Here is a 19,846-nt window from a genome sequence, read left to right as displayed (position 1 = left end):
GCAAAATGCTTACCTTAGAGCCAGGAAGAGAGGAAAGTGGGTCCAGGGACCTATCATTCCTGTGAATAGCCGGCCCCCAACCATCTGAAGACCTCCTACCTACTAAGCCCCGACTTTTAATTTTGATTTTTTAATTTTGGTTTTTACGCCTACCAATGGTGTCACCCTGGGACCAAGTCTTCAACTTGGGCCTCTGGGATCCATTTAACACTCAAACTATTAAAACTATTTACAAGGATCTGTAATCTTATTCTGATCAAGTATTTTAAGTCTTTTTTAACATTTTTGGCAGACTTCTTTGGATCAAATGAAGATCTTAATCTGTCTGACCTAAAACTAACTTTGAGATTTTTCAGTTAGGCCCATGGAGAGCTTGAAAAATTATATCTCTTATCTTGTAGAAATGATAAAGTGACAAAGCTCATTACCCTACCAGATTATATGGGAAATACTGTTAAACGGTAAAATCCTAAACTCTCTTTAAGCTATGCTTCCACAGACATGTCATTGATACAAACATCCTAAAGAGTACATGAAACATTGTCAGTCTTGAGTCAGTTAGTTATCTTAATGTTACAAGCAATAAAAAAAACTGAATTTTGTCAATTACCCAACTCTCATCAGAATCCTAATTACGCTAACGCTTTTGTCGCCCACAGTTTTTTTTTCTAAAGACATTTACAATCAGACTCATGGAAAAGACTAACAAGTACTTTTAGCTCACATTTTTTATTTCTGGTACCAGGAATCAGATTTGGGTCCTTGAGCTTGCGAGGCAGGCGGCAGCACCACTGAGCTAAATCCCCGGCCCTAACAAGTACTTTTGAACATAGGTTTCTGATAACATTAAGATCAATGGACTAAATAAAAATTTGTAGAACTTTAAAGAAGAAACTGACTAGTTCAATGAAACTGCTAATTAAGATCAACCAGAACAAGAATTATGTAAGTAAATAAATAAGATTCATAGGTTTTTATGATTTTTATCTGCAATATTGTTGGGTTTTCACTTAAATGTTTTTGTTTTCCAGATTAAAGGAAGCGTCTTAAACTAGCTATACTTTAGAACAATTTGATAAAAATATATTTTTGTGAACAAAAGTTTACTCCCCCCTCTACTTAATTCCTCCCAAAATGTAAAACTCAAGTACTTGATTCCTCCAAAATAAAAAATGATTTGTGGCATATGCTTATTTGCCCAGGCTAAAAAAAAAAAAAAAAATGTTTTCTACAACAGTATGCAACTGGAAACACTGACTGTGACTGGGACATCACAGCTGAAAATATGCATAGAATGTGTGGCTTCAAGTGTTCCCAGTCTTACAGTTAGTTAATAAAAACTATCATTTCCTGGCAGCACCAAGATATTAAGTACTACAGATGAAACCAGAAATCTGCTTTGGTCTAGCCTTGAGAGGTTTCTAAATCTGAGATTATGCTATATAGTAAATCACTTTCCCAGTGGTAATCAAATTATTAAGTTAGATTCAATCATTTTGCAAAGAAATTGGTTTTTATTATATTTGGTGAAATCCACATTACTATAAAGAAAAAAAATTCCCTTCTTTCCCACCTTCCATGCAGTTGCAGAATTACTAGTTGGCTTCCTTCTTCCTTCCCCTCCTTGTACATGCTAGGTAAGCACTGTACCACTGAGCTACACCCCAGGTTTCACTAAATTACCCAGGCTAGCCCTAAACTTGCAATTTTTCTGCTTCAGGCTCCTGAATATCAGATAGGATGAACTGCCATGCCTAGCAAAATATTGTGTTTCTAAAGAAAAATTAGGCTATACTCCTATTCACTGTTTTCAAGTTTTTTATTATTTCTCTGTGGATTGGACTGGATTCTAAATTAGTCTAGTTTTCTTTAATAGCTGGCTCCAATTCTCCATTTAAGAACAGAAACTGCTTTTTCCTAAAGGCCCATAAGCTGATGCTGGGCAACATACTGTATAAACTTCTAAACCAGGAGCATTAAGCCTAATGGGTTCAAATGTGAATTCACTAAACATTTAGAAAGAAATTATACCAATTCACTACAGGCTTTCAGAGACTTGAAACAGAATTCTGTGGGGTCTGAATTATCCTATTAAACCAGACAAGGACATTACTAAAAAAGAAAAATGCTAATCATTTTATCATTTTAGTATCTCATAAATATAGATGCAAAAAATATATAAAAACTGAATCCAAAAATTATAAAAATAATATACCTTGAAGATTTATGGAAGATATGCAAGATAGTTCAAAATTTGAAAATCAATGAATCCATCTCATTAACAGGCTAAAAACAAAATAAAATCGTATATCAACAAATGGAGAAAAAGTATTTGACAAAACTCAATACTCATTCATGATTAAAAAAACAAAAAACCTCCAAGCAGACTAGTAACAAAGTGAACCTCAACTTAATAAAAATATCTGCAAAAATCTCACAACTAAATTATACTTATTAATGATAAGAAATTAGACTCTTTCCCACTAAGAAAAGGAACAAGGCAACGACACACCCTCTCATCACTTTTTAGCATCACACTCAAACTTCAGCTAATGGAGCAAGACAAGGAAATTGAGCACACAGATTGAGAAAAAAAGATATAAAACTGTATGTGTTCAGATAAATGACCATCAAAGTAGAAAGTCTGAAAGGAAAAACTTCTAGAATATGTGATTATTCCAACGCTGAAAGATCGAAAGTTAATATACAAGAATCAATCATATTCCTATATATCACCAGGCAGCCCAAACATCTGAAATACGTCAGCAGGAATTTAACAGAAAATGCACAAGATCTATGTGAGGAAAACTACTGATATATGAAATCAAAGAACTAAATGAACAAAGACATAGTCTATTTCCATGGAGAGAAAGTCAATACTGTCAAGGTGTTGTCACTTCTTCCCAACTTGATTCACAGATTCAGATGCAACCCAATCAAAATTTCAGCAAGTTATTTCGTGGACACTGACAAACCTCGAACGTTTATATGGAAAGGCAAAACACCTAGAATAGCAAACACACACTGAAGGAGAAGGACAAAGGTGCAGAAGGACTGAGTTCAAGACCCACTATGGTACCTCATCCTTGACAAAGGATCAAAGATTATACAAATCAAAGGTAGCCTTTTTAACAAATGGTGCTAGAACTGAACATCCACAACTCAAAAAAAAAAAAAAAAATCTAGCTTTACACCTTTATACCATCACAAAAAATTAACTCCAAATGGATAAGTTTCTAGAAGAAAACAGAAGATATCTTGATTTTGGCAGTGACTTCTTAGACATGACATCAGGGTCATAATTAATAAAAAAGAACTGATGAAAAAAATTAAAAGTTTTTTCTTTGTAGAAGACACTGTCAAGAGGATGAAAAGACAAGACAGAGGCAAGAAAAAATGTTTGCAGAAGATATCTAATAAAGGACTATTATTCCTAATATTAAAAGAACACTTAAAATTCAACAAGAAACTAACCCAACTAAAAACATCTGGCTGGGTGTGGTGGTACACACCTGTAATGCCAGCACTCTGGGAAGCTGAGGAAGGAGGATCACAAATTCAAACCCAACTTTTAAATTGTTTTTCTGAGGTATTTGGTCACAGCGACAAAAAGATGACTAACACAATATTTGAAAATCAGTATAACTTAGACATTAAAAGGATAAACAAGGAAGCCAGGTGTGGTGGTGCACCCCTGTAATCCCAGCACCTGGGAGGCTGAGGCAGGAGGATCACTGTGAGTTTGAGACCAGCCTGGGCTATATAGTGAGTTCCAGGTCAGTCTCAATTACATAGTGAGATCCTGTCTCAAAAAACCAACCCCCCAAACCCCCACCAAAAAAAAAAGGATACACAAGGAAAGTCACATTTTTCTTAACAGAAACAAAAAAGGCATCTGAAGAACAGCACCTATTTATGATTTTAAAAAGCACATTTCTTAGAAAACCAGGAATAGAAGGGAACTCCCTTCACCTGATAAAGGACATTCTCAAAAATCCTACAGATAGCATATTCAGTAATAAAAAGTGAACATATTTCCCAGATATGAGGAATAAGGCAAGATGTCTGGTCTCACCACTTTTACTCAACATACCTAGAAATCTTTGGCACTGCAATAAGGGAAAAAGAAAAAAGGCATGTATAGTAGAAAGAAAGAAAAAATCTATTTTTAGACAACATGACTGTATATGTCAAGAATTCTGAAATATGGACAAAAATGAATGTATTTAGCAAAGTTATAAGATACAAAATCAATGCTCACAATTTAATTATATTTCCATGTATTAAAAATAAACTGTAAGTTAAATTTAAAACATAATTCCATTTCTAATCAAAATAAAAATACGAAAGAGTAAAATTTAACAAAGTATGTATAAGATTTGTACAAAAAAACTATAAAATTCTGCTGAGATGAATATTTAAATGAGAAGAGACACTACGTTTACTAGACCAGGAGACTCACCACTGCTAAAATACCAGTTCTCAAGATGGTCTATAGAGTCAATGTACTTCCAGTTCAAATCAAGCAAACTTTTTTAAAAATAGAAAATGACAAGTGGATAATAAATTTATATGGTAATGTAAAACCTAGACTAAAAAAATTTTTGATAAAAAATAACAAAGTTGGATGGTTTATACTACAGCTTTCAAGACTTAACTATAAAACTATAGAAGCCAGGACTGTATGGTACTGGCCTAACAGACATAAAATCAATAAAAAAGAAACAGATGCCAAAGTTAATCATTAGGGGAAAAAAACAGTGTTCAATAAATGGTGCTAGAACAATTAGATACTGTTTAAAAGAAAAAAAGAATCTTGATCCCGCTATATGAAAAAAAAGGATTAAAAATGAATCATAGACCTAGATGTAAAAGATAAAACTATAAGATTCTAGAAGAAAACTAAAGGAAAAAATTCTTCACAACCATAATATAGGCAAGAAAGATTTCTTAGAACATAAAAGCACTAATTATAAGAACAAATTATATGGGCCGGGTATTTAGCTCAGCGGTTCGGTGGCCTGCCTTGCAAGCGCAAGGACTGGAGTTCAATCCCTGGTACCAAAAAAAAAAAAAAAAAAACGAACAAATTATAAACTGGTCTTCAAGAGAATTTAAAAATTGCTTGAAAACCACCATTAAACAATATGAAAAGATAAATCACAGACTAGGAGAAAATATTTGCAATACATGTACTTAACAAAATGCTTGTACTAAAATCAAAACCTCAATAAGAAAACGTGAAAAAGATTTCAATAGTCACTTTAAAAAAGAAGATGTATGAGTGACCAATAAATTTAGTTTTTTAGAAGCCACTTTTACATTAACCATCTGGGAAATGCAAATTAAAACCACAGGGAGAAATTCACATTCGAATTTAAAAGCCTGGAAATTAAGCACTGGCAAGAATGCAGAACAGGCCAGGATTTAGCTCAGTGGTGCCGCCGCCTGCCTGTAAAGCACAGTCCACAGTACTAAAAAAGAAAAAAAAAAGAATGCAAAACAACTGGAACTCTCACACACTGTTGGTGGCAAAAGAAGTAAAACTACTTTGGAAAGTGGTGTCACAGATTCTGAAAAGTTAAATACGTACTTACATATGCTTCACCAATTCAAATTCTAGGTACTGTATTTACCCAAAAGAAATGAAAATACATGGCTACATAAAAATGTCCATAAATGTTCACAACTGCTTTTTAACAGGCCACAAACAGGAAATGCCAATGTTCATCATCAAGTGAATGAAAGTTGGTATTCATAGAATGGAGTAATACTCAGAAATAAAAAGGAATAAATTATACTTGACAACATGGATGAATTTTTAAAATATAAGCAGAACAAGTAAAAGAATGCATGTAATGCTTTCACCCATGTAAAATTCTACTTCTGTACATTAACAGAAATGAGATTAATGGATGGGTTTGGGGACTGACTGCAGTGAGGCACAAGCATTTCTGGGTGTGATAATGCCCTGCGTTAGTGGATTTTGCATGAGTGTATATTATTTGTCAAAACTTATCAAACTACTTTAAATGATTATTTTATAAAATGCTTTCATAAAGATGTTTTGAAAAAGAAAGCTGATCCTAGGAGGTCAGCTAATTCCAATCTGTTAAACGTGGGATGACCCTTGGTTTGTGGAAGCCACATTTACACTGGCATGTTCACTGCAGGGAATCAACCTAGGTACCCAGTGACAAATGAACTGATTAAGAAGCTGTGACCACACACAAACTGGAAGTCTGTGTGTTAAGTGACACAAATCAGGCACTGAACAACAAATAATGCATGATCTTGTATGTAGAAGCTAAAAAGTTGATCTTAAGTAGAGAAAAGAAGAATGGTTACCAGAGCCTGGGAATGACTTGGGGGACAGGAGGAGAAGGGATTCACTGGATAACAGGAATAATTTCTAAAGTATTACAGCACATTAGGACAACTATGCTTGACAATCCAGTGAGTATTTCAAAACTGCTAGTAGAGAGGGTTTGAATATTCCAACAACGATAAAACGATAAATGTCAGAAATGACAAGTGTATCAATTACCCTGACCTGATGATCATTAAATATTGTATACAAGTATTAAAATGTCACATTATCCCTCCAAAATATATGTAATTACTGTCAATTAGAAATAATTTTTTTAAAATACGGGCTAACACTGGATTTTTCAATATAGCAGGCATCAAATGAGATGTTTATCAAAGTAATCTAAATAGTTCTTAAGTGATATAAAGATTTACAGTGGTTTATCACTTAAGGCATTACACAGTCATTGTATGCCTATGAGATTACAGAATAGTTTATTACAAATACCACAGGCACTCTTTAAATGTTATTGTAATCACTTAATGTTTTTCCCAAACAAATGTGAAATCAACTAATACTTTAAGGAATTAATGGAGTTGCCAATGACCTATCAGACATGTAAGCATGGAAACAAACAAAAGAAAGGAATGACCAAGATGGTAGAATACAGGCCTTATGAAAGGGCCACTAAAGCACATGATTACATCCAAAAAAAAAAAAAAATCAAGACTTAAGAATGGAATACATGCATTTGCAAAAAGTGCTAGCTATAGTGACCTGCTCAAGCTTGATCTTTATGACAGTTTATACGGTACATGGCAGCTCAGGCTTGTCCACCACCACTCAACAGAACTGCTACTACCTGATGCCAACAATACAAAATAATAGCTACAGTGTACTTTAACTAGTCACATATGCTGTTCTTTCAGTATTTTTGTGTATTACAGCTTTGCAGATTTGAAAGTTTTCCAGGCATATTTGGTCTTGAACCAAAAATCATGCTTCAGATTGCAAAATCTAAAAGCTACATAAAATGCACTGAAATACATTTTATCATATAAAAATAACCATCAGTAAAAGCTTCAGTTAACACTAAAAAAACTGCCTGAAGGGAAGTTTATCAGCAAATTTCTTTCAGCTGAGTGTGTATGAAAAATATGCCTGCCAGCACTAGCCTTATCAGAAAAAGAAACAACTACACCATTAGACAACTGTGGCTGTTTCCTAATATGCCACTACCCCAGTCAGTTTTCATTTCCCAAGTACTATGTATGAAAAAGAGAAAAAGGTAGGTCACGATATTCCCTTTGGCAACCAGCCATACTACTAGGTCTTTATAGACTACAGAGACAATCACGTCTGAGTAATAGTGGGCAGGTTCAGTCATAGCAGATACTCAAACAGCACAGTAAGAACAGCTTTCCTCCATTCCATCAAGCATCTAGAAAACATCCTTTTTTTTTTACAATCCACTGCCTGCTGGCAAGCAATGCCCAGATTAACATGCTGTAGAGTTGGAACTAAGAAACGAATCTGTACATAAGCCAAGACCTCAAGGCCTGTACAGAGAGACACTGACCAGAGCCCACAGCTATGAAAAAAATAGTTATGCATCTGGGAGTTACCTCACTCATGCTTCCTCACCCATGCTTCCATGAAAGGTGTGAAAATATGAACCAGTGTACCAGAAGAGATCGTAACCACAAGGCTTTGGTCTTCAAATTAAGAAAAAAAATGACCGACGACACAATTCCCAAGAAACAGTTCTACCTATGGAATAAGTAAAATCTTCACTCTTGTTAACTCTTAATAATGAATAAAATATAAAAGGTTCAAATGACTGCCAAGGATTTTTTTTTTTTTGGTACCAGGAATCAAACTCGGGTTGTTGAGCTTTTGAGGAACCACTGAGCTAAATCCCCAGCCCCTGTCAAGCATTTTTAAAAGGCCTCTTTTTCCATTACCGACTTTTCAAATTATTAACAGTAATCTCCACATAAACCTCCACCTCTATAATTTTAGTGGGCCACATTATATATAAATCCTTTAAAATACTAACTTGTAATGAATCATTAACTACTGATATTATTTAAACCTAAATTCCAATTGTAGATGTTAACAATTCAATAAATATTAGTTTTCCTTCCATTTTCTTTCTCCAATAACATTCTTTTTGTTCTTCGTTTTGTGTGTGGGTTTTTTTTGTAAGTTTGTTTGTTTTTTTTGCATTTGTTTTGAGATAGGGTCTCACTATATAGTTTAGCCTGCTTGAATTCACTATGTAAGCCAGGATGACCTCAAACTCACAGCAATTTTCCTGCCTCAGCTTCCCAAATGGTAGGATTACAAGAATGAAATACCACCCACAGCTCCAATGATATTCTTATTTTTTAGTTATATGGAGACTAATGGTGTAGTGCAATTCTACTAAAATTAGAAAGGGAAGGCTATTATCAAAATCTGGTACTGATACATTCCTTTATGCATTTGACATCCAAAGAGTTTCTGAACCTGTCTGCATCATTTAAAATTTATTTTTTTAAAAAAACTTCCTATTTTTATTTCAAACTACAAAAAAATCAGATCTTTTTCAATATCGTGATGCTTGACATTTACCAGCTACAGTATTTTTCCAATCTGAGATACAATAGCAAAAAATAATGACTAGCTAGCAAAATGGAAAAAACCCAGAAAGTCTATGTTCAAAATAAGAAGATTCCAGTATTATTCAGAGTTGTTTAACTCTTTCTCTTATACTTTCAGCTATTCTGCACAGTACTTTCTATGTATGACATAGCAGTTCTATCAGATGTCTTTCCTTTTAAACATGCCCTCCCTGGGCATCCTAATTCATATAGCTGCAACTGATCAGTACTATTCGCTGATTTCCAAACCTACCTCCAGTCCACACCTCACTGGGCAACTGTGTCCTCCTGAGTGTCCTGAAGGCATCTTAAACTTAAACATGTCCAAGACAATTTATCATCCACACACCATACCACACAACCTTTCCTCCCACTCTAATTCTTCCTTTTTTTTTTCATCAATAAAGGCCACTATAGGGCCCGGGATTTAGCTCAGTAGTTCTGGTGCCTGCCTCACAAGCACAAGGGCCCGAGTTCAATCCCTGGTACCAAAAATAAAAATAAAAATAAAAAATAAAGGCCACTATAATAGTCTGCTTCCTCCGGGTCAGACAATCTAAGTATTTTTGTCTTTTAAAAATGGAATTCTGATGTCACTGTTGTGAATGGACTGGACAAATACAAAATGTGGTGTTTTCATACCAGATATCAGCCTTCAGTGGTATGGATCCATTACTCATTAACATGGAAAGATGGCACTCTTCCCACACTTTATTATTTCACCTGGATCCTCCAGTCCTGGCTCTACCTCGTGAAGGCTGAATTTCAAATGCCTTCAAACTTCTAAGGTAAAGAATATGGCTCTAAACATCATATCATACCAGGCACCAAGGCAGAAACCATAGGCCACTAGCCATTATTAGGATTTTATTTGTTCATGCTCTTTGCTAAATACAATGAAACTCAGAATTACTTTTATAACTAAAAGATTTCTAGATCAATACAATGCAACTGTGTAATAAAAGAATTTGGACAACCTAAAATTCATGGTAGTTCGATTTTGTTTTATACAATACAACTTTGGTATTAACAGATGTATTTGTATCTCAAGATGCTTTACTCTCTGAAAACAAAGTGTTTTATACTAAATAAAACTGTTAAATTTTAAGCAACATAGCTGGACCTGAAAAGCAAATGTAGAGAGAAGTCAAATCATCATTACTTAGTTGAAATCAGAAGTCCACAGTCCTTTTTCTCACTTTTATTTGAAAGCAGACGTGTTCTTATTTTAAAATCACAAAGTAGAAACAATCTAATCACTTAGACTCTCTTCTAAACTCTAGAAATTTGAGAACCTCCTCCAGAACAGCTAATAGTCAAAGCTCAATGAATGTATGTTTCATGAATTACAGGTCATTCTATCAAATCTGTAAGAAGAAAACAAAACAAAGAATTTCCACTACTCTTTATAGTATTTTTTTTTTTTTTTAAGGAGCAAAAAGCAGCTTTTAACGTTGTCAGGAGCTCAGCGAGTGACTCCTGTCAGTCTCCAGAGCCCCGAATGGAAATCTGCACTTTCTTACATAACTCTTTTTACATATATGAGGCTTAATTCTATTGGTGTTTCCCTGGGAATATAGAAAGCAGGATTTACCCAAGGCAGAGCAGTGGAGGTGGGGAGAGCAAAAAGTTCTGGCAGGACTTTCTCAGTCCGTTATGCTCCTCTGGTAACAGATTATGGAAGCTGTCATGCTACTCAGGTACACTTTACAAAAAGCATAATTACCTAGTTAACCCATAGTTGCCAAATTCCATATGGAGAGGTGGTCTCCTCTCTCAAACTTACATATTAAAAGGCATAGGGTGGGCGGGGACTTAGCTCAGTGGTTCCGCCGCCTGCCTCACAAGACAAGGGCCCAAGTTCAATCCCCAGTCCCTCCCCACAAAAAGGCATATGGTGACAAGCTGGATGTGATGGTACATGTCTATAATCCCATCTATATAGGGGAAAAATGTAACTCCCAACCTGCTAGATGTCAGACATGCTGAGTTTGTGTTCCCTGAAATCAAAGAATGAATTCTAAGAAATAACAGAGGTTAAGAGTAGGAAACTTTATTGAGAGAGATAGCTCCTGAGACAGGAGGTGACCTGAAAGTGGGGTGCCAATGAGACCACTTTTCTGAGAAAGTATTATAGAGCAAAGTCATGATAAAGCTACACCATGGCTTAAAGTTTTTTTCAGATATAGTATTATAGGGTTATTTAGAACTTATTTCTCACCTGAGTATGCAAAATACAAACTCCACAAAAAATTAGCTGGGTGTGGTAGCATACACCTGTAGTTCCAGCACTCAGGGAGGCTGAGGCAGGAGGATCACTGGGAGGCCAGTGTGGGCTACAAAGTGAGTTCAAAGACAATCTGAACTAACAGCAAGACCCTGTCTCAAAACACACACAAAAAAATCTGGCTCTTCCCCACCTTCCCAATGCAAAGATACCTGATAGCCACAACTTCCAGTCTCTCCCGTGGCTTTTTTTTTTTTTTTTTTTTTTTTTTTTTTTTTTTTTTTTTTTTTTTTTTTTTTTTTTTTTTTTTTTTTTTTTTTTTTTTTTTTTTTTTTTTTTTTTTTTTGGTACTGGGGATGGAACTCAGGTCCTTGCCCTTGCAAGGCAGTCGCCAGAACCACTGAGCAAAATTCCCAGCCCTCCCATGGCATTTTGTAAGTCTGGGCATGTTCAAGTTGGACTTAAAATCAGAATGAGAGGATCTGGTCACAGACTCCATGTGTTCTTTGATTTTTTTATGCCTTTTGGATCTCTCCTTTCTTCTGATTATCCACTCACAAGCTGACCTGCTAGGAAATTGGCCAGGACTGCAGTTTTGGCTAGCTGCGCTCCTCCCCTTGTGGGAGGACGATGTGAAAGGTTCTGTCCCGGCAGGGCAGGTCGTGTCCACTCTGGGATCTCCAGGTGGTCTGACCTGGAGAAGGCCCGGTCGCACTGCTGCCACTGGAAGGGGCAGTCCCCGTGTGCTCGCGGCAGTACCTGGTCAGTTCACTGGGCGGGCGAACCTCCACTCGCAGCCATCCCAGTCGCAGGGGTACGGCTTCTCACCGGTGTGGGTCTGCAGGTGGGCCGTGAGATGAGCACTTGGTACAGGTCTTGTCACAGCCCACGTAACCACAAGTGTGGGCGGCTGTTGTTTTCTGTGGGGGGCTACGACCTTCTTCCCCTTTGGCTTGGGCTCCTCTGGCGGGCAAGAACCAGGCAGCACGAAACAGGCTGCAGCAGAAGATGGGCTGCAGCACCCGGTTGGGCACGAAGGTTGGGCAGCTGGTCCCCGGGTGGGGATGGAACCAAAGGGGCAGTGGCAGGGCGGGGTGACAGTTCCCGGTGCCCAGCTGTTCAGGAGGTAGCATTGGTGGGGTCCAGAGCTGCGGCCCCAGGTGAAGTTGTGTGGGCTGGGCCTGGCCAGGCCCGGTGGTGGTGCAGCAACCAAGGGGAAGTCCCAGGCCCGGCAGAGTGTGCTGGGCCCCGCCTTGAGCTTGGTCCTGGGGCTCGCAGGTTGCAGCTGTTGTTGGGCACCACCACTGCGAGGGCCTGCAGTCCGGGCCACCTCTGCAGACGCCTGCGGTGCGAACCTGCCCACCGGCCCGGGCTGAATGACTTCTTTCAAAATCTAATTCTTGTTTTACTACTTTTTATTGTATCAGTACCTTTGTTCTCTCCTCACTCATCAGAAAAAAAGCTTAACAAAGATTAAAACAATATTTTCTTTTCAGATTATCACACAAAATGTTCTACCATGGTTCTTCCATTAATGTTGTGTTTTTCTGAAGTAGTTCTATCATTCAGATAAAACAAACAAAAAGACCCTGCATTCTTTCAAATTATAAAGTTGGCTCAAGAGGAAGGAAATGCTTTGTTCTAAGCAGCCATCTGCCCCTTTACTAAGTACCCAGGAAACCGAAATATGGGTAAGAAACAGATGTTGTGTAGGGCGGCACATTCAAGGAGGCTGCAGATCACACTGTCCCGGCCTCTCCTTCACCCTGGCCTATGTGGCTACACTGTTCATGAGCCCAGGACCTGCTCCCTCAGGAGAAAAGGCGAATCATCCTTCTCTCCTTTTCTCTTCCTTGTGACTGATACATAACAGACTAAGAGGAGCTCTCACAAACCCTTAGTTTTATCTTTGAAAGATTTTTGAAGGGGACTCAAGACAGCACCTTCCTGAAAAATGTCTTATCATTCCAGCCCCTTTCCACTACTGTCTAAGCTTTTTGTTATTATAACAAATTCCTGAGCCGGGCATGGCGGCACATGCCTGTAATCCCAGCACTCGGGAGGCTGAGGCAGGAGGATTGCTGCGAGGTCGAGACCAGCCTGGGCTACACAGTGAGTTCCAGAGCAGTCTGAACTACATAGTGAGACCCTGTCTCAAAAACCAAAAAAGAAAAAAAAAAATTCCTGAGATAATCCATTTATAAAGAGAAAAGCTTTACACTGGCTCACAATTCCAGTCCATGACCAACTGGCCCTGTTACTTGTGGGTTTGTGGCAGCATAGTACCCCGCAGGGAGAGTGTAGCAGATCAAAGTTGCTCATCTCACTGGGAAGTGAGAAAGAAGAGACCAGGACCCCACAGTGTCCTATGAGGGTGAGTCCTCCACGTATCAGGGCAACCTCAAACTTCCCATGAGGCCCCAGTTCCTAATCCTGTTCCACATCCCTAACACTACAGGCTGGGGACAATCTTTAACACATGGAAAACAGAAAAGAAAGGTCTAGTACTGTGCGTAAAGAAAAAGTTTAATATCAGTTTTGAGAATTTAAAATTCAAAACCAAGTCCTGATCACATATTTGGAAGGTATTATTATCATTATTATTATTATTATTATCATTATTTTTGGTGCTGGGATCGAACTCTGGTCCTTGTGCTTGGGAGGCTGGTGGCGGAACCACTGAGCTAAATCCCTGGCGCTGGAAGGTATTCTTATATGGCGGCGACAATAATGTTTCCTCACCTATTGTAACACTACATTTACACACTCTATTTTCTCTAAAGTGGAATTTTTAATCTTCTTAAACAGGGAAAATTTCGTAAAGCTTTTAATCAGTAGTTCTAACACTGAATTCCAACAGATGGCAGAACCATGGAAATCTGTAAGAATAGCTGCTTAATGGTACCAATATGTTAGAGAGAGACAGAGAGGGGGAGGGGGAAAGGGGGAAGGGAAGAGGAAACAAAAGAGAGAATGGAAGAAAAAATGGAAACAAAGCTTGTGCAAATGGAGAGGGGAGGAAGGGTGGAAAGAAGGGGATGGGAATTTGGGGAAAAAAAGAATTGAGATGTTCTATGTACAGGTACATATTCCCTTTGATGAATGTGATCAATATGCATGACAAATATCTGTAAGAATAAGAATAAGGTTTTTAAAAGTTTTGGACTAGTCTGCTATGTTTAACTACCGAGCCCCCCCATTCCTAAAATGTTTTGACATGGCTTTTATCTTTAATTTAACAGACTTCCTGAGCTCAGCTTCTCTGTTCTCAATGCCCTTTGTGTATCTGGCAAAGATAATGGTAACTAGAGGATTACCTTATCCATTCTTAAACTTATAAAATACACGTCCATCCAGACTTTCTCAACTCTGCTTCAATCTCTGTGGACAACCATTCTACTTAACATCTACAGTTACTTCCACAGTACATGAAAGCAGCATACCTTTAAAATAGGGTCAGGGAGTAAACAACTTTGTACAAACTCTGAGCAAATTACCAAGACTGAAAAAAACAAAACCAAAATAACCAACCAGGCAAATTTCCAGGGAACATATAATTTCTATTTCCTTCTAGATCACCATTTCCCACCTATGTACGACTCAAGGAAAGACCAAAAAAGAACACAAGGTTAAGAACACAAGATTTATAGCGAAAGCAGAGATGGTGGTCAGAATCTTGCCTTCATTACTTACTGTAACTGTTCTCTGATACTAGTTAGGTTCTCAAAGCCTTAGTTTCTTCATCAATAAAAGAGAGACAATACCTTCCTCTCAGAGTTATTACAGGAATGAAATAATATGAGAGAATGTATAAAGCAAGCACACTGCCTGGCACACATGGTAAACAACATAAAAAGTGCTGCCAAACTGGTAAGCAAACAAGTGAATAGATACATGTAAATCATAAATACCTAAGAATTAAAAAGATAATTTACGCTAATCTGACAATAAAGTCATTCACAAAATATTCAAGGTGTTTTGCAAAGTTTTATTTAATACAGGCAGGAGAAAAAACCCCAACAATGATAAAAGTGAGAATACACAGAATGTATGTGCATACGCATACAGAGAATAATGTGATAATTTATTCCACGATCTAATAACTCATAAAAACATTAAAATTTCTTAGTTTCAACTCAGTCTCTGCACAATTTAACCTCCAACTATTTTTTTAACCTCAACTCACATTTATCCTTCCAAGTAATCAACCTTTAATTGTAATACATATTTTCCCAGTTCAAACTTTGGTCAAAAACATTCCTTCAATCCAGTTACCATTCTCACCTCATTTCCTTTCTTACCTATTCAAATCCCATTAATCTTCTGTCCAGTGGGACCTTTCTCAAGAAGTAACAGAGACCATCACAGCCACCCCTAGGTTCCCAATGTCTATTGCTTCAACTGAAATTTAGACAGCCCTTATTTAATCTGGTTTCCCCCAGACTTCTCTAGATTTTTATGATCATTATCATTTAAGTGGACACCCAGATGCACAGAACATAAAAATATGATAAAGTACACTTCTTTACATATAGCAATACTCTTTTTTAAAGGTAAAAAAAGGTTCACAATCTGTGTTTTAACTATGGCATCACTAGCATTTCCATTACAGTATAATGCTAGTAACACAGATGTGCCAGATTTTTTTTAGCTTGTATTTTCCGAATATCTAAAAATACCCATTATAACAATACTAACAATTCATGAAAAACATTTTATGGCTTATTTATGCAGTGACACATCAGCCTACTCCAAATTCCATTAAGTAAACAGATTATTCCATCTCTTTTTGGTATTCATTAAAAGAAAAGACTTCTGGCTTATGTAAAAATGCTGGTTCCAAAACAAAATTTGATTAAATAATGAACCTTATTTTACAAATCATATATGAAAATTACTATTTCGTATGACACATACTATGTACATACACACATACTTTATTAATTTTATAAATGTCAAATCTTATTTCATATACATGCAAATATGGTTGGAAAGTCAATTTGCAATGAAGACTTTGATCCAAAACACCGCCTACAATTCAGATAATAGTTGGGTATATAGGTGTCCAAATATGTATGCAAACAGCTTCTGATTACAGCAATGTAAATTAGAAAGTCACAGTTCCAGTTCATTCAGGTTCTAATTCTAGTTCTGCTACTAACCAGCAGCACAACCCAAGGCACATCATCTCATCTTTCTAAGCTTTAGCTAGGTACAACATACATAAAATTATTCTGAATTAGACTGGTATTTCCCATGCACTCATAAAAATCACATATTAACCAAATTTCCCACCCCTCCTCTAAAGACTTTAATCTAGCAGCTCTCATGAAAGGGCCACAGAACTGTATTAAAGTCTTCAGGTAACTCTCAGAAAGTCTTATTATACACACAGATTTCTGATTTCTAAGGATTCTTCTGGCTATAAAATTTTATAATTTGAAATTTTATGATTGATCAAACTCTCCATCCTAACTTGGTAATATTAATACAATTCCCATGAAACTTTATTTTGGTATGAAAGAAAGGTCGAAACCTCAGTGCACTTATACTATCTTCTTTAGCATTTAGTTCCATTTGCTCCAACTCTCTCCACTTTCATGTCACCCTGGATACCAGTAAATAATTTGATAGATGACATGAATTTGGCTACATTATACTTTTGCTTGATCAATGTTCATCTGCGATTTCAATGGATACAATTCTTTCTCTGACTCAGTCATATATTTAATGTTAATTCAAAGATATATTCATATGCCTTTAACATTGTAACTGTAGTTATTTCTCAGTATTCTAGGGGATTATTCCAAAACCTCTCATGGCTATTAAACTCTGTACAGGTTCAAACGCCTCATATAATATGGCAAAGTCATATTGCTCATATACCTTTTGTTTTTAAAGACTAATTACTACAATGAACTACAGAAAAGATAATTCAAAGCTTCAGCTAGCCATTTATGGGATCCTTGAATTCAACCATTTAGAGACTTCAATATTTGCTTGGATTTTCTATGCTTGCTTAACCAATATCAGGATATACATTTCCCTTTAAAAACATATCAGTAATTAATTAGTATACATAGAAAGCACTTTAGACAACAATCACTTCAGTTTAAATTTCTTACCTCCAACTGTTAAAACTGTGTATTTCCCAGAAGAAACCAAAGTTAATGGTTTGTGTACACTCACCTAAAAAATCACTGTCTTTTTTTCATTTGTTTGAGATAGCAGAAGCTGAATCCAAGGCCTTGTGCATGCTAGGCAAGTACTCTATACTGAGCTACACCCTCAGCCTTTCTCATTTTATTATGAAACAATGTCACTAAAATGCCCAGGCTGGCCTGGGACTAGAGATCTTCCTGCCTCAGCTTCCCATGTAGATGGGATTACAGGCTAAAAGCTAATGTCTTTACATGATTTCACTGGAAAGTTTCATACTATCTGAAACTTTAATAAAAAAGAATTAGAACTAATGTCATTTAAAAAAAAATCAGGTGGCTAGGGATTTAGCTCAGTGGTTTCTCCACTTGCTCTGCAAGCACAAGGACCTGAGTTCGATCCCTGATACCAAAAAAAAAAAAAAAAAAAAAAAAAAAAAGGCTAGCTTTATACCCTAAAAAAAAAAAAAAAAAAAAAAAAAAAAAAAAATCAGGATGATATATTTACTACCATCACACATTTTTTTCCCAAAAGGCTGTAAGGCAGCATAAGAAATAAAATGTCAGAATCATTAAGATAATTTAGAGGTAAAAAGAAGTAGGGGAACAAGAGGATCTATATAAGCAGTGCAATTAAAAACACTATTTTTCATGATATTTTCTGAAAAGTCAAAGAAGCAAAACAATAACTAAGTTACAGGTCTGTAACTGTGACACTGCAAAGGGTTAAGAGGAGTAGTTAAGAAAAGACTTGTCATGTAGAGGTACAAGATCCCAACAATGAATGTAACTGTACTGTGTCCCTAAAATGTACCAATAAACTCAATTAAAGCTGAAAAAAAAAAAAAAAGAAAGAAAAAGAAAGACACAACAAGAATAATAATAATAATGATTAAAATCAGGGCATAATTCATTACTACATACTTATTAGGCACAAGGCTGTTAAATCAGCAGCACAAAAAAACCCCAAAACCTTAATAATAATAAAATAGAACAAGTATAATGATATACTACAATAAGAAAAAAAAAAAGAACTAAGTTGTCAAGCCAGGATTTAGCTCAGAGGTGCCCTGCCTGCACAAGGACCCTAGTTCGATCCCTGGTACCCGCCCCCCCCAATTAAGTTGTCAAGTTCTTAACCACAAACAGAACTCAAAACCAGAAAAATGGGAAATCTGTATTGTTTAAATTATATTCTTTAATTTAAACACATTGAAAGTTATCAGCAATGAATGCAATTAGCAATCTAGCAACACCATTATTTTAAAATTAATTCTCCAAGTATCTTCATATTCTATCTTTCCACACATATACTGCACTAGAAAAAAATGTAGAAATGGTGTTAAATTTGTTTCATTCTTATTAAAGAGGATCCAAAATAGATAACCTACTTTAAGGACAACTAGGTCATTTAATACATATCTATCAGTATCTGAAAGAGCAACTACCAAGCACAGATCCACAAAGTCATCAATGTACTTTGGAACTATCCACTTGGCATGGAGACAATGGAAGTGGAAATAACTGGTGGGAGCATCCAAAGAGAAGAGAAGAACGATTCTGGAAGAGCAAAGGTGACTCACTGATAGGACACTTAAGCTGAATTCTGCTTGGCCTGCTGCTGGCAAACTATTCATATACACAATGCGCATACAAAGCATGCGTAGAAAGTCAGAAGGAAATTACAGGCAAATTTAGAGGCACCAATGAAAGCTGAAATTTCTTAGATATGGTAAGACATTAATAGTCTGTTATCCTTAGTAATTCTACTGTAAATCTATAAACCAAATGCCATTAACTATATTATTAAGATATTATTCCCCATTCCAGGACTTTAAAAGAAGGAAAACAGGCAGAAAGCAAATTAGGTCATGACCTCATTCAGTCATAGACTTGATAAATTAATTTTTGTTCATCCTTCTTAAATTTCATAATACAACCTTCTACATATGCACCTCTTTCCTCCCAAGCAAGACTACTACTCTCACATAAGATAATGTGATTTAATCAAATATGCAGAGCCATTTTTCTAACAGTGTTCTTGATATCAGCACTTTGTAGAACTAAGTTAAAGCAGTACAATAGACTAAAACAGCATAAAATAAACTTAAACATTTGGATTTATGTTTCCAGAGACAATTCACAAGAAATATTCACTACCTGCTTGTCCCAGCCCTGATTAGCCATTTCTAAGTATATTTTCTATAACCAGCCAATGGTTAATAAATAAACTAAAACATCTGATACGCTGAAGTTTACCATGAGGCTATTCAAGCATATAATGAATACTTACACTTATCAAATCTTTACTAGTAAAACAACAACAAAAAATGCATTTTCTACCTGTTCTAGTTAGTCTCTGTGATGAAAAATGTTTTAAAGTTAAACAAAAATTATGTGAAAGTCAGTGGAAATTATGTAATTTGTTTCTTTCAGCTGTTAGATGGCACCAACATTCTAAAAGTTTGTTAATATCTTCCTTCATTTACATATAAGCTTTATAAGA

General features: G+C 36.2%; 1 protein-coding gene across 2 annotated transcripts in view; it reads right to left on the bottom strand.

Annotated features, from left to right (window-relative positions):
* Positions 1-19,846, bottom strand: part of Camsap2 (calmodulin regulated spectrin associated protein family member 2) — a 99,945-nt gene that overhangs the window by 65,822 nt on the left and 14,277 nt on the right. The window lies entirely within an intron of this gene.

Source organism: Fukomys damarensis, unplaced genomic scaffold (assembly GCF_012274545.1).
Source record: "Fukomys damarensis isolate Sample0158 unplaced genomic scaffold, DMR_v1.0_HiC HiC_scaffold_11, whole genome shotgun sequence".
NCBI lineage: Eukaryota > Metazoa > Chordata > Mammalia > Rodentia > Bathyergidae > Fukomys > Fukomys damarensis.
Note: the sequence above shows the minus strand (reverse complement) of the source record. Positions and strands in the feature narration are given on the sequence as shown.